At 48.0% G+C, this 16446-nt stretch overlaps 47 non-coding genes across 47 annotated transcripts; all 47 read right to left on the bottom strand.

Moving 5' to 3' along the window:
- Positions 1-187: 187 nt before the first annotated feature.
- Positions 188-306, bottom strand: LOC128130868 (5S ribosomal RNA). The gene has a single exon (XR_008228790.1). It is a non-coding gene; the product is annotated as a 5S ribosomal RNA (ribosomal RNA).
- Positions 307-538: 232 nt separating this feature from the next.
- On the bottom strand, positions 539-657 carry LOC128130879 (5S ribosomal RNA). Its single transcript, XR_008228802.1, has one exon. It is a non-coding gene; the product is annotated as a 5S ribosomal RNA (ribosomal RNA).
- A 232-nt stretch (positions 658-889) lies between these two features.
- LOC128129679 (5S ribosomal RNA) lies at positions 890-1008 on the bottom strand. The gene has a single exon (XR_008227600.1). It is a non-coding gene; the product is annotated as a 5S ribosomal RNA (ribosomal RNA).
- A 232-nt stretch (positions 1009-1240) lies between these two features.
- Positions 1241-1359, bottom strand: LOC128130334 (5S ribosomal RNA). The gene has a single exon (XR_008228258.1). It is a non-coding gene; the product is annotated as a 5S ribosomal RNA (ribosomal RNA).
- A 231-nt stretch (positions 1360-1590) lies between these two features.
- LOC128130033 (5S ribosomal RNA) lies at positions 1591-1709 on the bottom strand. Its single transcript, XR_008227957.1, has one exon. It is a non-coding gene; the product is annotated as a 5S ribosomal RNA (ribosomal RNA).
- Positions 1710-1941: 232 nt separating this feature from the next.
- On the bottom strand, positions 1942-2060 carry LOC128130888 (5S ribosomal RNA). The gene has a single exon (XR_008228811.1). It is a non-coding gene; the product is annotated as a 5S ribosomal RNA (ribosomal RNA).
- A 232-nt stretch (positions 2061-2292) lies between these two features.
- On the bottom strand, positions 2293-2411 carry LOC128130899 (5S ribosomal RNA). The gene has a single exon (XR_008228822.1). It is a non-coding gene; the product is annotated as a 5S ribosomal RNA (ribosomal RNA).
- Positions 2412-2643: 232 nt separating this feature from the next.
- On the bottom strand, positions 2644-2762 carry LOC128129680 (5S ribosomal RNA). The gene has a single exon (XR_008227601.1). It is a non-coding gene; the product is annotated as a 5S ribosomal RNA (ribosomal RNA).
- A 231-nt stretch (positions 2763-2993) lies between these two features.
- On the bottom strand, positions 2994-3112 carry LOC128130034 (5S ribosomal RNA). The gene has a single exon (XR_008227958.1). It is a non-coding gene; the product is annotated as a 5S ribosomal RNA (ribosomal RNA).
- A 232-nt stretch (positions 3113-3344) lies between these two features.
- On the bottom strand, positions 3345-3463 carry LOC128130910 (5S ribosomal RNA). Its single transcript, XR_008228833.1, has one exon. It is a non-coding gene; the product is annotated as a 5S ribosomal RNA (ribosomal RNA).
- A 233-nt stretch (positions 3464-3696) lies between these two features.
- Positions 3697-3815, bottom strand: LOC128129664 (5S ribosomal RNA). Its single transcript, XR_008227585.1, has one exon. It is a non-coding gene; the product is annotated as a 5S ribosomal RNA (ribosomal RNA).
- A 231-nt stretch (positions 3816-4046) lies between these two features.
- On the bottom strand, positions 4047-4165 carry LOC128130557 (5S ribosomal RNA). Its single transcript, XR_008228481.1, has one exon. It is a non-coding gene; the product is annotated as a 5S ribosomal RNA (ribosomal RNA).
- Positions 4166-4397: 232 nt separating this feature from the next.
- On the bottom strand, positions 4398-4516 carry LOC128130922 (5S ribosomal RNA). The gene has a single exon (XR_008228845.1). It is a non-coding gene; the product is annotated as a 5S ribosomal RNA (ribosomal RNA).
- Positions 4517-4748: 232 nt separating this feature from the next.
- On the bottom strand, positions 4749-4867 carry LOC128130449 (5S ribosomal RNA). The gene has a single exon (XR_008228374.1). It is a non-coding gene; the product is annotated as a 5S ribosomal RNA (ribosomal RNA).
- Positions 4868-5097: 230 nt separating this feature from the next.
- LOC128130036 (5S ribosomal RNA) lies at positions 5098-5216 on the bottom strand. The gene has a single exon (XR_008227960.1). It is a non-coding gene; the product is annotated as a 5S ribosomal RNA (ribosomal RNA).
- Positions 5217-5447: 231 nt separating this feature from the next.
- On the bottom strand, positions 5448-5566 carry LOC128130037 (5S ribosomal RNA). The gene has a single exon (XR_008227961.1). It is a non-coding gene; the product is annotated as a 5S ribosomal RNA (ribosomal RNA).
- Positions 5567-5797: 231 nt separating this feature from the next.
- Positions 5798-5916, bottom strand: LOC128130558 (5S ribosomal RNA). Its single transcript, XR_008228482.1, has one exon. It is a non-coding gene; the product is annotated as a 5S ribosomal RNA (ribosomal RNA).
- A 231-nt stretch (positions 5917-6147) lies between these two features.
- On the bottom strand, positions 6148-6266 carry LOC128130932 (5S ribosomal RNA). The gene has a single exon (XR_008228855.1). It is a non-coding gene; the product is annotated as a 5S ribosomal RNA (ribosomal RNA).
- A 232-nt stretch (positions 6267-6498) lies between these two features.
- On the bottom strand, positions 6499-6617 carry LOC128129681 (5S ribosomal RNA). The gene has a single exon (XR_008227602.1). It is a non-coding gene; the product is annotated as a 5S ribosomal RNA (ribosomal RNA).
- A 231-nt stretch (positions 6618-6848) lies between these two features.
- Positions 6849-6967, bottom strand: LOC128130072 (5S ribosomal RNA). The gene has a single exon (XR_008227995.1). It is a non-coding gene; the product is annotated as a 5S ribosomal RNA (ribosomal RNA).
- Positions 6968-7199: 232 nt separating this feature from the next.
- Positions 7200-7318, bottom strand: LOC128130942 (5S ribosomal RNA). Its single transcript, XR_008228865.1, has one exon. It is a non-coding gene; the product is annotated as a 5S ribosomal RNA (ribosomal RNA).
- Positions 7319-7550: 232 nt separating this feature from the next.
- Positions 7551-7669, bottom strand: LOC128130802 (5S ribosomal RNA). Its single transcript, XR_008228724.1, has one exon. It is a non-coding gene; the product is annotated as a 5S ribosomal RNA (ribosomal RNA).
- A 232-nt stretch (positions 7670-7901) lies between these two features.
- On the bottom strand, positions 7902-8020 carry LOC128130869 (5S ribosomal RNA). The gene has a single exon (XR_008228792.1). It is a non-coding gene; the product is annotated as a 5S ribosomal RNA (ribosomal RNA).
- A 231-nt stretch (positions 8021-8251) lies between these two features.
- Positions 8252-8370, bottom strand: LOC128130039 (5S ribosomal RNA). Its single transcript, XR_008227962.1, has one exon. It is a non-coding gene; the product is annotated as a 5S ribosomal RNA (ribosomal RNA).
- A 232-nt stretch (positions 8371-8602) lies between these two features.
- On the bottom strand, positions 8603-8721 carry LOC128130384 (5S ribosomal RNA). The gene has a single exon (XR_008228309.1). It is a non-coding gene; the product is annotated as a 5S ribosomal RNA (ribosomal RNA).
- Positions 8722-8945: 224 nt separating this feature from the next.
- Positions 8946-9064, bottom strand: LOC128130803 (5S ribosomal RNA). The gene has a single exon (XR_008228725.1). It is a non-coding gene; the product is annotated as a 5S ribosomal RNA (ribosomal RNA).
- A 232-nt stretch (positions 9065-9296) lies between these two features.
- LOC128130870 (5S ribosomal RNA) lies at positions 9297-9415 on the bottom strand. Its single transcript, XR_008228793.1, has one exon. It is a non-coding gene; the product is annotated as a 5S ribosomal RNA (ribosomal RNA).
- Positions 9416-9646: 231 nt separating this feature from the next.
- LOC128130040 (5S ribosomal RNA) lies at positions 9647-9765 on the bottom strand. The gene has a single exon (XR_008227963.1). It is a non-coding gene; the product is annotated as a 5S ribosomal RNA (ribosomal RNA).
- Positions 9766-9997: 232 nt separating this feature from the next.
- LOC128130954 (5S ribosomal RNA) lies at positions 9998-10116 on the bottom strand. Its single transcript, XR_008228877.1, has one exon. It is a non-coding gene; the product is annotated as a 5S ribosomal RNA (ribosomal RNA).
- Positions 10117-10340: 224 nt separating this feature from the next.
- Positions 10341-10459, bottom strand: LOC128130804 (5S ribosomal RNA). Its single transcript, XR_008228726.1, has one exon. It is a non-coding gene; the product is annotated as a 5S ribosomal RNA (ribosomal RNA).
- Positions 10460-10691: 232 nt separating this feature from the next.
- On the bottom strand, positions 10692-10810 carry LOC128130824 (5S ribosomal RNA). Its single transcript, XR_008228746.1, has one exon. It is a non-coding gene; the product is annotated as a 5S ribosomal RNA (ribosomal RNA).
- Positions 10811-11041: 231 nt separating this feature from the next.
- LOC128130041 (5S ribosomal RNA) lies at positions 11042-11160 on the bottom strand. The gene has a single exon (XR_008227964.1). It is a non-coding gene; the product is annotated as a 5S ribosomal RNA (ribosomal RNA).
- Positions 11161-11392: 232 nt separating this feature from the next.
- LOC128130965 (5S ribosomal RNA) lies at positions 11393-11511 on the bottom strand. The gene has a single exon (XR_008228890.1). It is a non-coding gene; the product is annotated as a 5S ribosomal RNA (ribosomal RNA).
- A 233-nt stretch (positions 11512-11744) lies between these two features.
- Positions 11745-11863, bottom strand: LOC128130977 (5S ribosomal RNA). Its single transcript, XR_008228903.1, has one exon. It is a non-coding gene; the product is annotated as a 5S ribosomal RNA (ribosomal RNA).
- Positions 11864-12095: 232 nt separating this feature from the next.
- On the bottom strand, positions 12096-12214 carry LOC128130988 (5S ribosomal RNA). The gene has a single exon (XR_008228914.1). It is a non-coding gene; the product is annotated as a 5S ribosomal RNA (ribosomal RNA).
- A 232-nt stretch (positions 12215-12446) lies between these two features.
- Positions 12447-12565, bottom strand: LOC128131000 (5S ribosomal RNA). Its single transcript, XR_008228926.1, has one exon. It is a non-coding gene; the product is annotated as a 5S ribosomal RNA (ribosomal RNA).
- A 232-nt stretch (positions 12566-12797) lies between these two features.
- On the bottom strand, positions 12798-12916 carry LOC128129683 (5S ribosomal RNA). Its single transcript, XR_008227604.1, has one exon. It is a non-coding gene; the product is annotated as a 5S ribosomal RNA (ribosomal RNA).
- A 232-nt stretch (positions 12917-13148) lies between these two features.
- Positions 13149-13267, bottom strand: LOC128131011 (5S ribosomal RNA). Its single transcript, XR_008228939.1, has one exon. It is a non-coding gene; the product is annotated as a 5S ribosomal RNA (ribosomal RNA).
- A 233-nt stretch (positions 13268-13500) lies between these two features.
- On the bottom strand, positions 13501-13619 carry LOC128130080 (5S ribosomal RNA). The gene has a single exon (XR_008228003.1). It is a non-coding gene; the product is annotated as a 5S ribosomal RNA (ribosomal RNA).
- Positions 13620-13853: 234 nt separating this feature from the next.
- On the bottom strand, positions 13854-13972 carry LOC128131022 (5S ribosomal RNA). Its single transcript, XR_008228950.1, has one exon. It is a non-coding gene; the product is annotated as a 5S ribosomal RNA (ribosomal RNA).
- Positions 13973-14205: 233 nt separating this feature from the next.
- Positions 14206-14324, bottom strand: LOC128131034 (5S ribosomal RNA). Its single transcript, XR_008228962.1, has one exon. It is a non-coding gene; the product is annotated as a 5S ribosomal RNA (ribosomal RNA).
- Positions 14325-14555: 231 nt separating this feature from the next.
- Positions 14556-14676, bottom strand: LOC128130826 (5S ribosomal RNA). The gene has a single exon (XR_008228748.1). It is a non-coding gene; the product is annotated as a 5S ribosomal RNA (ribosomal RNA).
- Positions 14677-14907: 231 nt separating this feature from the next.
- Positions 14908-15026, bottom strand: LOC128131045 (5S ribosomal RNA). The gene has a single exon (XR_008228972.1). It is a non-coding gene; the product is annotated as a 5S ribosomal RNA (ribosomal RNA).
- Positions 15027-15257: 231 nt separating this feature from the next.
- LOC128129684 (5S ribosomal RNA) lies at positions 15258-15376 on the bottom strand. The gene has a single exon (XR_008227605.1). It is a non-coding gene; the product is annotated as a 5S ribosomal RNA (ribosomal RNA).
- A 232-nt stretch (positions 15377-15608) lies between these two features.
- On the bottom strand, positions 15609-15727 carry LOC128131057 (5S ribosomal RNA). Its single transcript, XR_008228984.1, has one exon. It is a non-coding gene; the product is annotated as a 5S ribosomal RNA (ribosomal RNA).
- A 233-nt stretch (positions 15728-15960) lies between these two features.
- On the bottom strand, positions 15961-16079 carry LOC128131069 (5S ribosomal RNA). The gene has a single exon (XR_008228996.1). It is a non-coding gene; the product is annotated as a 5S ribosomal RNA (ribosomal RNA).
- A 231-nt stretch (positions 16080-16310) lies between these two features.
- Positions 16311-16429, bottom strand: LOC128130559 (5S ribosomal RNA). Its single transcript, XR_008228483.1, has one exon. It is a non-coding gene; the product is annotated as a 5S ribosomal RNA (ribosomal RNA).
- Positions 16430-16446: the final 17 nt, after the last annotated feature.

A 16446-nucleotide genomic window follows, 5' to 3' on the forward strand; every position in this document is an offset into this window, starting at 1 on the left:
AACCTCCTTTGTTTTGGTACGCGGGGCGTGGGACCCACGTGACCGATCGGCTCCGTTCCAAAAATACGAAAAGCATCAACCATGAACCGGAGGGCACCCGAGCATAGAAATAGCAAGAAAGAAAGGAAAAAAAGCAAAAAAAACCGCACGTAAAATCTAAAAAAACGCAAACGGACAACGAAAAAGGGGGGTGCAACACGAGGACTTCCCAGGGGGTCACCCATCCTAGTACTACTCTCGCCCAAGCACGCTTAACTGCGGAGTTCTGATGGGATCCGGTGCATTAGTGCTGGTATGATCGCACCCGAAATAGTATCCATGTTTATTGTTTTTATGTGTTACAAGACGCAGAACCTCCTTTGTTTTGGTACGCGGGGCGTGGGACCCACGTGACCGATCGGCTCCGTTCCAAAAATACGAAAAGCATCAACCATGAACCGGAGGGCACCCGAGCATAGAAATAGCAAGAAAGAAAGGAAAAAAAGCAAAAAAAACCGCACGTAAAATCTAAAAAAACGCAAACGGACAACGAAAAAGGGGGGTGCAACACGAGGACTTCCCAGGGGGTCACCCATCCTAGTACTACTCTCGCCCAAGCACGCTTAACTGCGGAGTTCTGATGGGATCCGGTGCATTAGTGCTGGTATGATCGCACCCGAAATAGTATCCATGTTTATTGTTTTTATGTGTTACAAGACGCAGAACCTCCTTTGTTTTGGTACGCGGGGCGTGGGACCCACGTGACCGATCGGCTCCGTTCCAAAAATACGAAAAGCATCAACCATGAACCGGAGGGCACCCGAGCATAGAAATAGCAAGAAAGAAAGGAAAAAAAAGCAAAAAAACCGCACGTAAAATCTAAAAAAACGCAAACGGACAACGAAAAAGGGGGGTGCAACACGAGGACTTCCCAAGGGGTCACCCATCCTAGTACTACTCTCGCCCAAGCACGCTTAACTGCGGAGTTCTGATGGGATCCGGTGCATTAGTGCTGGTATGATCGCACCCGAAATAGTATCCATGTTTATTGTTTTTATGTGTTACAAGACGCAGAACCTCCTTTGTTTTGGTACGCGGGGCGTGGGACCCACGTGACCGATCGGCTCCGTTCCAAAAATACGAAAAGCATCAACCATGAACCGGAGGGCACCCGAGCATAGAAATAGCAAGAAAGAAAGGAAAAAAAGCAAAAAAAACCGCACGTAAAATCTAAAAAAACGCAAACGGACAACGAAAAAGGAGGGTGCAACACGAGGACTTCCTAGGGGGTCACCCATCCTAGTACTACTCTCGCCCAAGCACGCTTAACTGCGGAGTTCTGATGGGATCCGGTGCATTAGTGCTGGTATGATCGCACCCGAAATAGTATCCATGTTTATTGTTTTTATGTGTTACAAGACGCAGAACCTCCTTTGTTTTGGTACGCGGGGCGTGGGACCCACGTGACCGATCGGCTCCGTTCCAAAAATACGAAAAGCATCAACCGTGAACCGGAGGGCACCCGAGCATAGAAATAGCAAGAAAGAAAGGAAAAAAAGCAAAAAAACCGCACGTAAAATCTAAAAAAACGCAAACGGACAACGAAAAAGGGGGGTGCAACACGAGGACTTCCCAGGGGGTCACCCATCCTAGTACTACTCTCGCCCAAGCACGCTTAACTGCGGAGTTCTAATGGGATCCGGTGCATTAGTGCTGGTATGATCGCACCCGAAATAGTATCCATGTTTATTGTTTTTATGTGTTACAAGACGCAGAACCTCCTTTGTTTTGGTACGCGGGGCGTGGGACCCACGTGACCGATCGGCTCCGTTCCAAAAATACGAAAAGCATCAACCATGAACCGGAGGGCACCCGAGCATAGAAATAGCAAGAAAGAAAGGAAAAAAAGCAAAAAAAACCGCACGTAAAATCTAAAAAAACGCAAACGGACAACGAAAAAGGGGGGTGCAACACGAGGACTTCCCAGGGGGTCACCCATCCTAGTACTACTCTCGCCCAAGCACGCTTAACTGCGGAGTTCTGATGGGATCCGGTGCATTAGTGCTGGTATGATCGCACCCTAAATAGTATCCATGTTTATTGTTTTTATGTGTTACAAGACGCAGAACCTCCTTTGTTTTGGTACGCGGGGCGTGGGACCCACGTGACCGATCGGCTCCATTCCAAAAATACGAAAAGCATCAACCGTGAACCGGAGGGCACCCGAGCATAGAAATAGCAAGAAAGAAAGGAAAAAAAGCAAAAAAAACCGCACGTAAAATCTAAAAAAACGCAAACGGACAACGAAAAAGGGGGGTGCAACACGAGGACTTCCCAGGGGGTCACCCATCCTAGTACTACTCTCGCCCAAGCACGCTTAACTGCGGAGTTCTGATGGGATCCGGTGCATTAGTGCTGGTATGATCGCACCCGAAATAGTATCCATGTTTATTGTTTTTATGTGTTACAAGACGCAGAACCTCCTTTGTTTTGGTACGCGGGGCGTGGGACCCACGTGACCGATCGGCTCCGTTCCAAAAATACGAAAAGCATCAACAATGAACCGGAGGGCACCCGAGCATAGAAATAGCAAGAAAGAAAGGAAAAAAAAGCAAAAAAACCGCACGTAAAATCTAAAAAAACGCAAACGGACAACGAAAAAGGGGGGTGCAACACGAGGACTTCCCAAGGGGTCACCCATCCTAGTACTACTCTCGCCCAAGCACGCTTAACTGCGGAGTTCTGATGGGATCCGGTGCATTAGTGCTGGTATGATCGCACCCGAAATAGTATCCATGTTTATTGTTTTTATGTGTTACAAGACGCAGAACCTCCTTTGTTTTGGTACGCGGGGCGTGGGACCCACGTGACCGATCGGCTCCGTTCCAAAAATACGAAAAGCATCAACCGTGAACCGGAGGGCATCCGAGCATAGAAATAGCAAGAAAGAAAGGAAAAAAAGCAAAAAAACCGCACGTAAAATCTAAAAAAACGCAAACGGACAACGAAAAAGGGGGGTGCAACACGAGGACTTCCCAGGGGGTCACCCATCCTAGTACTACTCTCGCCCAAGCACGCTTAACTGCGGAGTTCTAATGGGATCCGGTGCATTAGTGCTGGTATGATCGCACCCGAAATAGTATCCATGTTTATTGTTTTTATGTGTTACAAGACGCAGAACCTCCTTTGTTTTGGTACGCGGGGCGTGGGACCCACGTGACCGATCGGCTCCGTTCCAAAAATACGAAAAGCATCAACCATGAACCGGAGGGCACCCGAGCATAGAAATAGCAAGAAAGAAAGGAAAAAAAGCAAAAAAAACCGCACGTAAAATCTAAAAAAACGCAAACGGACAACGAAAAAGGGGGGTGCAACACGAGGACTTCCCAGGGGGTCACCCATCCTAGTACTACTCTCGCCCAAGCACGCTTAACTGCGGAGTTCTGATGGGATCCGGTGCATTAGTGCTGGTATGATCGCACCCGAAATAGTATCCATGTTTATTGTTTTTATGTGTTACAAGACGCAGAACCTCCTTTGTTTTGGTACGCGGGGCGTGGGACCCACGTGACCGATCGGCTCCGTTCCAAAAATACGAAAAGCATCAACCATGAACCGGAGGGCACCCGAGCATAGAAATAGCAAGAAAGAAAGTAAAAAAAAAGCAAAAAAACCGCACGTAAAATCTAAAAAAACGCAAACGGACAACGAAAAAGGGGGGTGCAACACGAGGACTTCCCATGGGGTCACCCATCCTAGTACTACTCTCGCCCAAGCACGCTTAACTGCGGAGTTCTGATGGGATCCGGTGCATTAGTGCTGGTATGATCGCACCCGAAATAGTATCCATGTTTATTGTTTTTATGTGTTACAAGACGCAGAACCTCCTTTGTTTTGGTACGCGGGGAGTGGGACCCACGTGACCGATCGGCTCCGTTCCAAAAATACGAAAAGCATCAACCATGAACCGGAGGGCACCCGAGCATAGAAATAGCAAGAAAGAAAGGAAAAAAAGCAAAAAAACCGCACGTAAAATCTAAAAAAACGCAAACGGACAACGAAAAAGGGGGGTGCAACACGAGGACTTCCCAGGGGGTCACCCATCCTAGTACTACTCTCGCCCAAGCAAGCTTAACTGCGGAGTTCTGATGGGATCCGGTGCATTAGTGCTGGTATGATCGCACCCGAAATAGTATCCATGTTTATTGTTTTTATGTGTTACAAGACGCAGAACCTCCTTTGTTTTGGTACGCGGGGCGTGGGACCCACGTGACCGATCGGCTCCGTTCCAAAAATACGAAAAGCATCAACCGTGAACCGGAGGGCACCCGAGCATAGAAATAGCAAGAAAGAAAAGGAAAAAAAGCAAAAAAACCGCACGTAAAATCTAAAAAAACGCAAACGGACAACGAAAAAGGGGGGTGCAACACGAGGACTTCCCAGGGGGTCACCCATCCTAGTACTACTCTCGCCCAAGCACGCTTAACTGCGGAGTTCTGATGGGATCCGGTGCATTAGTGCTGGTATGATCGCACCCGAAATAGTATCCATGTTTATTGTTTTTATGTGTTACAAGACGCAGAACCTCCTTTGTTTTGGTACGCGGGGCGTGGGACCCACGTGACCGATCGGCTCCGTTCCAAAAATACGAAAAGCATCAACCATGAACCGGAGGGCACCCGAGCATAGAAATAGCAAGAAAGAAAGGAAAAAAAAGCAAAAAAACCGCACGTAAAATCTAAAAAAACGCAAACGGACAACGAAAAAGGGGGGTGCAACACGAGGACTTCCCAAGGGGTCACCCATCCTAGTACTACTCTCGCCCAAGCACGCTTATCTGCGGAGTTCTGATGGGATCCGGTGCATTAGTGCTGGTATGATCGCACCCGAAATAGTATCCATGTTTATTGTTTTTATGTGTTACAAGACGCAGAACCTCCTTTGTTTTGGTACGCGGGGCGTGGGACCCACGTGACCGATCGGCTCCGTTCCAAAAATACGAAAAGCATCAACCGTGAACCGGAGGGCACCCGAGCATAGAAATAGCAAGAAAGAAAGGAAAAAAAGCAAAAAAACCGCACGTAAAATCTAAAAAAACGCAAACGGACAACGAAAAAGGGGGTGCAACACGAGGACTTCCCAGGGGGTCACCCATCCTAGTACTACTCTCGCCCAAGCACGCTTAACTGCGGAGTTCTAATGGGATCCGGTGCATTAGTGCTGGTATGATCGCACCCGAAATAGTATCTATGTTTATTGTTTTTATGTGTTACAAGACGCAGAACCTCCTTTGTTTTGGTACGCGGGGCGTGGGACCCACGTGACCGATCGGCTCCGTTCCAAAAATACGAAAAGCATCAACCATGAACCGGAGGGCACCCGAGCATAGAAATAGCAAGAAAGAAAGGAAAAAAAGCAAAAAAACCGCACGTAAAATCTAAAAAAATGCAAACGGACAACGAAAAAGGGGGGTGCAACACGAGGACTTCCCAGGGGGTCACCCATCCTAGTACTACTCTCGCCCAAGCACGCTTAACTGCGGAGTTCTAATGGGATCCGGTGCATTAGTGCTGGTATGATCGCACCCGAAATAGTATCCATGTTTATTGTTTTTATGTGTTACAAGACGCAGAACCTCCTTTGTTTTGGTACGCGGGGCGTGGGACCCACGTGACCGATCGGCTCCGTTCCAAAAATACGAAAAGCATCAACCGTGAACCGGAGGGCACCCGAGCATAGAAATAGCAAGAAAGAAAGGAAAAAAAGCAAAAAAACCGCACGTAAAATCTAAAAAAACGCAAACGGACAACGAAAAAGGGGGGTGCAACACGAGGACTTCCCAGGGGGTCACCCATCCTAGTACTACTCTCGCCCAAGCAAGCTTAACTGCGGAGTTCTGATGGGATCCGGTGCATTAGTGCTGGTATGATCGCACCCGAAATAGTATCCATGTTTATTGTTTTTATGTGTTACAAGACGCAGAACCTCCTTTGTTTTGGTACGCGGGGCGTGGGACCCACGTGACCGATCGGCTCCGTTCCAAAAATACGAAAAGCATCAACCGTGAACCGGAGGGCACCCGAGCATAGAAATAGCAAGAAAGAAAGGAAAAAAAGCAAAAAAACCGCACGTAAAATCTAAAAAAATGCAAACGGACAACGAAAAAGGGGGGTGCAACACGAGGACTTCCCAGGGGGTCACCCATCCTAGTACTACTCTCGCCCAAGCACGCTTAACTGCGGAGTTCTGATGGGATCCGGTGCATTAGTGCTGGTATGATCGCACCCGAAATAGTATCCATGTTTATTGTTTTTATGTGTTACAAGACGCAGAACCTCCTTTGTTTTGGTACGCGGGGCGTGGGACCCACGTGACCGATCGGCTCCGTTCCAAAAATACGAAAAGCATCAACCATGAACCGGAGGGCACCCGAGCATAGAAATAGCAAGAAAGAAAGGAAAAAAAAGCAAAAAAACCGCACGTAAAATCTAAAAAAACGCAAACGGACAACGAAAAAGGGGGGTGCAACACGAGGACTTCCCAAGGGGTCACCCATCCTAGTACTACTCTCGCCCAAGCACGCTTAACTGCGGAGTTCTGATGGGATCCGGTGCATTAGTGCTGGTATGATCGCACCCGAAATAGTATCCATGTTTATTGTTTTTATGTGTTACAAGACGCAGAACCTCCTTTGTTTTGGTACGCGGGGCGTGGGACCCACGTGACCGATCGGCTCCGTTCCAAAAATACGAAAAGCATCAACCGTGAACCGGAGGGCACCCGAGCATAGAAATAGCAAGAAAGAAAGGAAAAAAAGCAAAAAAACCGCACGTAAAATCTAAAAAAACGCAAACGGACAACGAAAAAGGGGGGTGCAACACGAGGACTTCCCAGGGGGTCACCCATCCTAGTACTACTCTCGCCCAAGCACGCTTAACTACGGAGTTCTAATGGGATCCGGTGCATTAGTGCTGGTATGATCGCACCCGAAATAGTATCCATGTTTATTGTTTTTATGTGTTACAAGACGCAGAACCTCCTTTGTTTTGGTACGCGGGGCGTGGGACCCACGTGACCGATCGGCTCCGTTCCAAAAATACGAAAAGCATCAACCATGAACCGGAGGGCACCCGAGCATAGAAATAGCAAGAAAGAAAGGAAAAAAAGCAAAAAAAACCGCACGTAAAATCTAAAAAAACGCAAACGGACAACGAAAAAGGGGGGTGCAACACGAGGACTTCCCAGGGGGTCACCCATCCTAGTACTACTCTCGCCCAAGCACGCTTAACTGCGGAGTTCTGATGGGATCCGGTGCATTAGTGCTGGTATGATCGCACCCGAAATAGTATCCATGTTTATTGTTTTTATGTGTTACAAGACGCAGAACCTCCTTTGTTTTGGTACGCGGGGCGTGGGACCCACGTGACCGATCGGCTCCGTTCCAAAAATACGAAAAGCATCAACCGTGAACCGGAGGGCACCCGAGCATAGAAATAGCAAGAAAGAAAGGAAAAAAACCAAAAAAAACCGCACGTAAAATCTAAAAAAACGCAAACGGACAACGAAAAAGGGGTGTGCAACACGAGGACTTCCCAGGGGGTCACCCATCCTAGTACTACTCTCGCCCAAGCAAGCTTAACTGCGGAGTTCTGATGGGATCCGGTGCATTAGTGCTGGTATGATCGCACCCGAAATAGTATCCATGTTTATTGTTTTTATGTGTTACAAGACGCAGAACCTCCTTTGTTTTGGTACGCGGGGCGTGGGACCCACGTGACCGATCGGCTCCGTTCCAAAAATACGAAAAGCATCAACAATGAACCGGAGGGCACCCGAGCATAGAAATAGCAAGAAAGAAAGGAAAAAAAAGCAAAAAAACCGCACGTAAAATCTAAAAAAACGCAAACGGACAACGAAAAAGGGGGGTGCAACACGAGGACTTCCCAAGGGGTCACCCATCCTAGTACTACTCTCGCCCAAGCACGCTTAACTGCGGAGTTCTGATGGGATCCGGTGCATTAGTGCTGCTTTGATCGCACCCGAAATAGTATCCATGTTTATTGTTTTTATGTGTTACAAGACGCAGAACCTCCTTTGTTTTGGTACGCGGGGCGTGGGACCCACGTGACCGATCGACTCCGTTCCAAAAATACGAAAAGCATCAACCGTGAACCGGAGGGCATCCGAGCATAGAAATAGCAAGAAAGAAAGGAAAAAAAGCAAAAAAACCGCACGTAAAATCTAAAAAAACGCAAACGGACAACGAAAAAGGGGGGTGCAACACGAGGACTTCCCAGGGGGTCACCCATCCTAGTACTACTCTCGCCCAAGCACGCTTAACTGCGGAGTTCTAATGGGATCCGGTGCATTAGTGCTGGTATGATCGCACCCGAAATAGTATCCATGTTTATTTCTTTTATGTGTTACAAGACGCAGAACCTCCTTTGTTTTGGTACGCGGGGCGTGGGACCCACGTGACCGATCGGCTCCGTTCCAAAAATACGAAAAGCATCAACCATGAACAGGAGGGCACCCGAGCATAGAAATAGCAAGAAAGAAAGGAAAAAAAGCAAAAAAAACCGCACGTAAAATCTAAAAAAACGCAAACGGACAACGAAAAAGGGGGGTGCAACACGAGGACTTCCCAGGGGGTCACCCATCCTAGTACTACTCTCGCCCAAGCACGCTTAACTGCGGAGTTCTGATGGGATCCGATGCATTAGTGCTGGTATGATCGCACCCGAAATAGTATCCATGTTTATTGTTTTTATGTGTTACAAACCTCCTTTGTTTTGGTACGCGGGGCGTGGGACCCACGTGACCGATCGGCTCCGTTCCAAAAATACGAAAAGCATCAACCGTGAACCGGAGGGCACCCGAGCATAGAAATAGCAAGAAAGAAAGGAAAAAAAGCAAAAAAAACCGCACGTAAAATCTAAAAAAACGCAAACGGACAACGAAAAAGGGGTGTGCAACACGAGGACTTCCCAGGGGGTCACCCATCCTAGTACTACTCTCGCCCAAGCAAGCTTAACTGCGGAGTTCTGATGGGATCCGGTGCATTAGTGCTGGTATGATCGCACCCGAAATAGTATCCATGTTTATTGTTTTTATGTGTTACAAGACGCAGAACCTCCTTTGTTTTGGTACGCGGGGCGTGGGACCCACGTGACCGATCGGCTCCGTTCCAAAAATACGAAAAGCATCAACAATGAACCGGAGGGCACCCGAGCATAGAAATAGCAAGAAAGAAAGGAAAAAAAAGCAAAAAAACCGCACGTAAAATCTAAAAAAACGCAAACGGACAACGAAAAAGGGGGGTGCAACACGAGGACTTCCCAAGGGGTCACCCATCCTAGTACTACTCTCGCCCAAGCACGCTTAACTGCGGAGTTCTGATGGGATCCGGTGCATTAGTGCTGCTTTGATCGCACCCGAAATAGTATCCATGTTTATTGTTTTTATGTGTTACAAGACGCAGAACCTCCTTTGTTTTGGTACGCGGGGCGTGGGACCCACGTGACCGATCGGCTCCGTTCCAAAAATACGAAAAGCATCAACCGTGAACCGGAGGGCATCCGAGCATAGAAATAGCAAGAAAGAAAGGAAAAAAAGCAAAAAAACCGCACGTAAAATCTAAAAAAACGCAAACGGACAACGAAAAAGGGGGGTGCAACACGAGGACTTCCCAGGGGGTCACCCATCCTAGTACTACTCTCGCCCAAGCACGCTTAACTGCGGAGTTCTAATGGGATCCGGTGCATTAGTGCTGGTATGATCGCACCCGAAATAGTATCCATGTTTATTTCTTTTATGTGTTACAAGACGCAGAACCTCCTTTGTTTTGGTACGCGGGGCGTGGGACCCACGTGACCGATCGGCTCCGTTCCAAAAATACGAAAAGCATCAACCATGAACAGGAGGGCACCCGAGCATAGAAATAGCAAGAAAGAAAGGAAAAAAAGCAAAAAAAACCGCACGTAAAATCTAAAAAAACGCAAACGGACAACGAAAAAGGGGGGTGCAACACGAGGACTTCCCAGGGGGTCACCCATCCTAGTACTACTCTCGCCCAAGCACGCTTAACTGCGGAGTTCTGATGGGATCCGGTGCATTAGTGCTGGTATGATCGCACCCGAAATAGTATCCATGTTTATTGTTTTTATGTGTTACAAACCTCCTTTGTTTTGGTACGCGGGGCGTGGGACCCACGTGACCGATCGGCTCCGTTCCAAAAATACGAAAAGCATCAACCGTGAACCGGAGGGCACCCGAGCATAGAAATAGCAAGAAAGAAAGGAAAAAAAGCAAAAAAAACCGCACGTAAAATCTAAAAAAACGCAAACGGACAACGAAAAAGGGGTGTGCAACACGAGGACTTCCCAGGGGGTCACCCATCCTAGTACTACTCTCGCCCAAGCAAGCTTAACTGCGGAGTTCTGATGGGATCCGGTGCATTAGTGCTGGTATGATCGCACCCGAAATAGTATCCATGTTTATTGTTTTTATGTGTTACAAGACGCAGAACCTCCTTTGTTTTGGTACGCGGGGCGTGGGACCCACGTGACCGATCGGCTCCGTTCCAAAAATACGAAAAGCATCAACAATGAACCGGAGGGCACCCGAGCATAGAAATAGCAAGAAAGAAAGGAAAAAAAAGCAAAAAAACCGCACGTAAAATCTAAAAAAACGCAAACGGACAACGAAAAAGGGGGGTGCAACACGAGGACTTCCCAAGGGGTCACCCATCCTAGTACTACTCTCGCCCAAGCACGCTTAACTGCGGAGTTCTGATGGGATCCGGTGCTTTAGTGCTGCTTTGATCGCACCCGAAATAGTATCCATGTTTATTGTTTTTATGTGTTACAAGACGCAGAACCTCCTTTGTTTTGGTACGCGGGGCGTGGGACCCACGTGACCGATCGGCTCCGTTCCAAAAATACGAAAAGCATCAACCGTGAACCGGAGGGCATCCGAGCATAGAAATAGCAAGAAAGAAAGGAAAAAAAGCAAAAAAACCGCACGTAAAATCTAAAAAAACGCAAACGGACAACGAAAAAGGGGGGTGCAACACGAGGACTTCCCAGGGGGTCACCCATCCTAGTACTACTCTCGCCCAAGCACGCTTAACTGCGGAGTTCTAATGGGATCCGGTGCATTAGTGCTGGTATGATCGCACCCGAAATAGTATCCATGTTTATTGTTTTTATGTGTTACAAGACGCAGAACCTCCTTTGTTTTGGTACGCGGGGCGTGGGACCCACGTGACCGATCGGCTCCGTTCCAAAAATACGAAAAGCATCAACCATGAACCGGAGGGCACCCGAGCATAGAAATAGCAAGAAAGAAAGGAAAAAAAGCAAAAAAAACCGCACGTAAAATCTAAAAAAACGCAAACGGACAACGAAAAAGGGGGGTGCAACACGAGGACTTCCCAGGGGGTCACCCATCCTAGTACTACTCTCGCCCAAGCACGCTTAACTGCGGAGTTCTGATGGGATCCGGTGCATTAGTGCTGGTATGATCGCACCCGAAATAGTATCCATGTTTATTGTTTGTATGTGTTACAAGACGCAGAACCTCCTTTGTTTTGGTACGCGGGGCGTGGGACCCACGTGACCGATCGGCTCCGTTCCAAAAATACGAAAAGCATCAACCATGAACCGGAGGGCACCCGAGCATAGAAATAGCAAGAAAGAAAGGAAAAAAAGCAAAAAAAACCGCACGTAAAATCTAAAAAAACGCAAACGGACAACGAAAAAGGGGGGGTGCAACACGAGGACTTCCCAGGGGGTCACCCATCCTAGTACTACTCTCGCCCAAGCACGCTTAACTGCGGAGTTCTGATGGGATCCGGTGCATTAGTGCTGGTATGATCGCACCCGAAATAGTATCCATGTTTATTGTTTTTATGTGTTACAAGACGCAGAACCTCCTTTGTTTTGGTACGCGGGGCGTGGGACCCACGTGACCGATCGGCTCCGTTCCAAAAATACGAAAAGCATCAACCATGAACCGGAGGGCACCCGAGCATAGAAATAGCAAGAAAGAAAGGAAAAAAAGCAAAAAAAACCGCACGTAAAATCTAAAAAAACGCAAACGGACAACGAAAAAGGGGGGTGCAACACGAGGACTTCCCAGGGGGTCACCCATCCTAGTACTACTCTCGCCCAAGCACGCTTAACTGCGGAGTTCTGATGGGATCCGGTGCATTAGTGCTGGTATGATCGCACCCGAAATAGTATCCATGTTTATTGTTTTTATGTGTTACAAGACGCAAAACCTCCTTTGTTTTGGTACGCGGGGCGTGGGACCCACGTGACCGATCGGCTCCGTTCCAAAAATACGAAAAGCATCAACCGTGAACCGGAGGGCACCCGAGCATAGAAATAGCAAGAAAGAAAGGAAAAAAAGCAAAAAAAACCGCACGTAAAATCTAAAAAAACGCAAACGGACAACGAAAAAGGGGGGTGCAACACGAGGACTTCCCAGGGGGTCACCCATCCTAGTACTACTCTCGCCCAAGCACGCTTAACTGCGGAGTTCTGATGGGATCCGGTGCATTAGTGCTGGTATGATCGCACCCGAAATAGTATCCATGTTTATTGTTTTTATGTGTTACAAGACGCAGAACCTCCTTTGTTTTGGTACGCGGGGCGTGGGACCCGCGTGACCGATCGGCTCCGTTCCAAAAATACGAAAAGCATCAACAATGAACCGGAGGGCACCCGAGCATAGAAATAGCAAGAAAGAAAGGAAAAAAAAGCAAAAAAACCGCACGTAAAATCTAAAAAAACGCAAACGGACAACGAAAAAGGGGGGTGCAACACGAGGACTTCCCAAGGGGTCACCCATCCTAGTACTACTCTCGCCCAAGCACGCTTAACTGCGGAGTTCTGATGGGATCCGGTGCATTAGTGCTGGTATGATCGCACCCGAAATAGTATCCATGTTTATTGTTTTTATGTGTTACAAGACGCAGAACCTCCTTTGTTTTGGTACGCGGGGCGTGGGACCCACGTGACCGATCGGCTCCGTTCCAGAAATACGAAAAGCATCAACCGTGAACCGGAGGGCATCCGAGCATAGAAATAGCAAGAAAGAAAGGAAAAAAAGCAAAAAAAACCGCACGTAAAATCTAAAAAAACGCAAACGGACAACGAAAAAGGGGGGTGCAACACGAGGACTTCCCAGGGGGTCACCCATCCTAGTACTACTCTCGCCCAAGCACGCTTAACTGCGGAGTTCTGATGGGATCCGGTGCATTAGTGCTGGTATGATCGCACCCGAAATAGTATCCATGTTTATTGTTTGTATGTGTTACAAGACGCAGAACCTCCTTTGTTTTGGTACGCGGGGCGTGGGACCCACGTGACCGATCGGCTCCGTTCCAAAAATACGAAAAGCATCAACCATGAACCGGAGGGCACCCGAGCATAGAAATAGCAAGAAAGAAAGGAAAAAAAAGCAAAAAAAACCGCACGTAAAATCTAAAAAAACGCAAACGGACAACGAAAAAGGGGGGTGCAACACGAGGACTTCCCAGGGGGTCACCCATCCTAGTACTACTCTCGCCCAAGCACGCTTAACTGCGGAGTTCTGATGGGATCCGGTGCATTAGTGCTGGTATGATCACACCCGAAATACTATCCATGTTTATTGTTTTTATGTGTTACAAGACGCAGAACCTCATTTGTTTTGGTACGCGGGGCGTGGGACCCACGTGACCGATCGGCTCCGTTCCAAAAATACGAAAAGCATCAACCATGAACCGGAGGGCACCCGAGCATAGAAATAGCAAGAAAGAAAGGAAAAAAAGCAAAAAAAAACCGCACGTAAAATCTAAAAAAACGCAAACGGACAACGAAAAAGGGGGGGTGCAACACGAGGACTTCCCAGGGGGTCACCCATCCTAGTACTACTCTCGCCCAAGCACGCTTAACTGCGGAGTTCTGATGGGATCCGGTGCATTAGTGCTGGTATGATCGCACCCGAAATAGTATCCATGTTTATTGTTTTTATGTGTTACAAGACGCAGAACCTCCTTTGTTTTGGTACGCGGGGCGTGGGACCCACGTGACCGATCGGCTCCGTTCCAAAAATACGAAAAGCATCAACCATGAACCGGAGGGCACCCGAGCATAGAAATAGCAAGAAAGAAAGTAAAAAAAAAGCAAAAAAACCGCACGTAAAATCTAAAAAAACGCAAACGGACAACGAAAAAGGGGGGTGCAACACGAGGACTTCCCAGGGGGTCACCCATCCTAGTACTACTCTCGCCCAAGCACGCTTAACTGCGGAGTTCTGATGGGATCCGGTGCATTAGTGCTGGTATGATCGCACCCGAAATAGTATCCATGTTTATTGTTTTTATGTGTTACAAGACGCAGAACCTCCTTTGTTTTGGTACGCGGGGCGTGGGACCCACGTGACCGATCGGCTCCGTTCCAAAAATACGAAAAGCATCAACCATGAACCGGAGGGCACCCGAGCATAGAAATAGCAAGAAAGAAAGGAAAAAAAGCAAAAAAACCGCACGTAAAATCTAAAAAAACGCAAACGGACAACGAAAAAGGGGGGTGCAACACGAGGACTTCCCAGGGGGTCACCCACATCCTAGTACTACTCTCGCCCAAGCACGCTTAACTGCGGAGTTCTGATGGGATCCGGTGCATTAGTGCTGGTATGATCGCACCCGAAATAGTATCCATGTTTATTGTTTTTATGTGTTACAAGACGCAGAACCTCCTTTGTTTTGGTACGCGGGGCGTGGGACCCACGTGACCGATCGGCTCCGTTCCAAAAATACGAAAAGCATCAACCATGAACCGGAGGGCACCCGAGCATAGAAATAGCAAGAAAGAAAGGAAAAAAAGCAAAAAAACCGCACGTAAAATCTAAAAAAACGCAAACGGACAACGAAAAAGGGGGGTGCAACACGAGGACTTCCCAGGGGGTCACCCATCCTAGTACTACTCTCGCCCAAGCACGCTTAACTGCGGAGTTCTGATGGGATCCGGTGCATTAGTGCTGGTATGATCGCACCCGAAATAGTATCCATGTTTATTGTTTTTATGTGTTACAAGACGCAGAACCTCCTTTGTTTTGGTACGCGGGGCGTGGGACCCACGTGACCGATCGGCTCCGTTCCAAAAATACGAAAAGCATCAACCGTGAACCGGAGGGCACCCGAGCATAGAAATAGCAAGAAAGAAAGGAAAAAAAAGCAAAAAAACCGCACGTAAAATCTAAAAAAACGCAAACGGACAACGAAAAAGGGGGTGCAACACGAGGACTTCCCAAGGGGTCACCCATCCTAGTACTACTCTCGCCCAAGCACGCTTAACTGCGGAGTTCTGATGGGATCCGGTGCATTAGTGCTGGTATGATCGCACCCGAAATAGTATCCATGTTTATTGTTTTTATGTGTTACAAGACGCAGAACCTCCTTTGTTTTGGTACGCGGGGCGTGGGACCCACGTGACCGATCGGCTCCGTTCCAAAAATACGAAAAGCATCAACCATGAACCGGAGGGCACCCGAGCATAGAAATAGCAAGAAAGAAAGGAAAAAAAGCAAAAAAACCGCACGTAAAATCTAAAAAAACGCAAACGGACAACGAAAAAGGGGGGGTGCAACACGAGGACTTCCCAGGGGGTCACCCATCCTAGTACTACTCTCGCCCAAGCACGCTTAACTGCGGAGTTCTGATGGGATCCGGTGCATTAGTGCTGGTATGATCGCACCCGAAATAGTATCCATGTTTATTGTTTTTATGTGTTACAAGACGCAGAACCTCCTTTGTTTTGGTACGCGGGGCGTGGGACCCACGTGACCGATCGGCTCCGTTCCAAAAATACGAAAAGCATCAACCATGAACCGGAGGGCACCCGAGCATAGAAATAGCAAGAAAGAAAGTAAAAAAAAAGCAAAAAAATCGCACGTAAAATCTAAAAAAACGCAAACGGACAACGAAAAAGGGGGGTGCAACACGAGGACTTCCCAGGGGGTCACCCATCCTAGTACTACTCTCGCCCAAGCACGCTTAACTGCGGAGTTCTGATGGGATCCGGTGCATTAGTGCTGGTATGATCGCACCCGAAATAGTATCCATGTTTATTGTTTTTATGTGTTACAAGACGCAGAACCTCCTTTGTTTTGGTACGCGGGGCGTGGGACCCACGTGACCGATCGGCTCCGTTCCAAAAATACGAAAAGCATCAACCATGAACCGGAGGGCACCCGAGCATAGAAATAGCAAGAAAGAAAGGAAAAAAAGCAAAAAAACCGCACGTAAAATCTAAAAAAACGCAAACGGACAACGAAAAAGGGGGGTGCAACACGAGGACTTCCCAGGGGGTCACCCATCCTAGTACTACTCTCGCCCAAGCAAGCTTAACTGCGGAGTTCTGATGGGATCCGGTGCATTAGTGCTGGTATGATCGCACCCGAAATAGTATCCATGTT

This window comes from Lactuca sativa, chromosome 1, assembly GCF_002870075.4.
Source record: "Lactuca sativa cultivar Salinas chromosome 1, Lsat_Salinas_v11, whole genome shotgun sequence".
Taxonomy (NCBI): domain Eukaryota; kingdom Viridiplantae; phylum Streptophyta; class Magnoliopsida; order Asterales; family Asteraceae; genus Lactuca; species Lactuca sativa.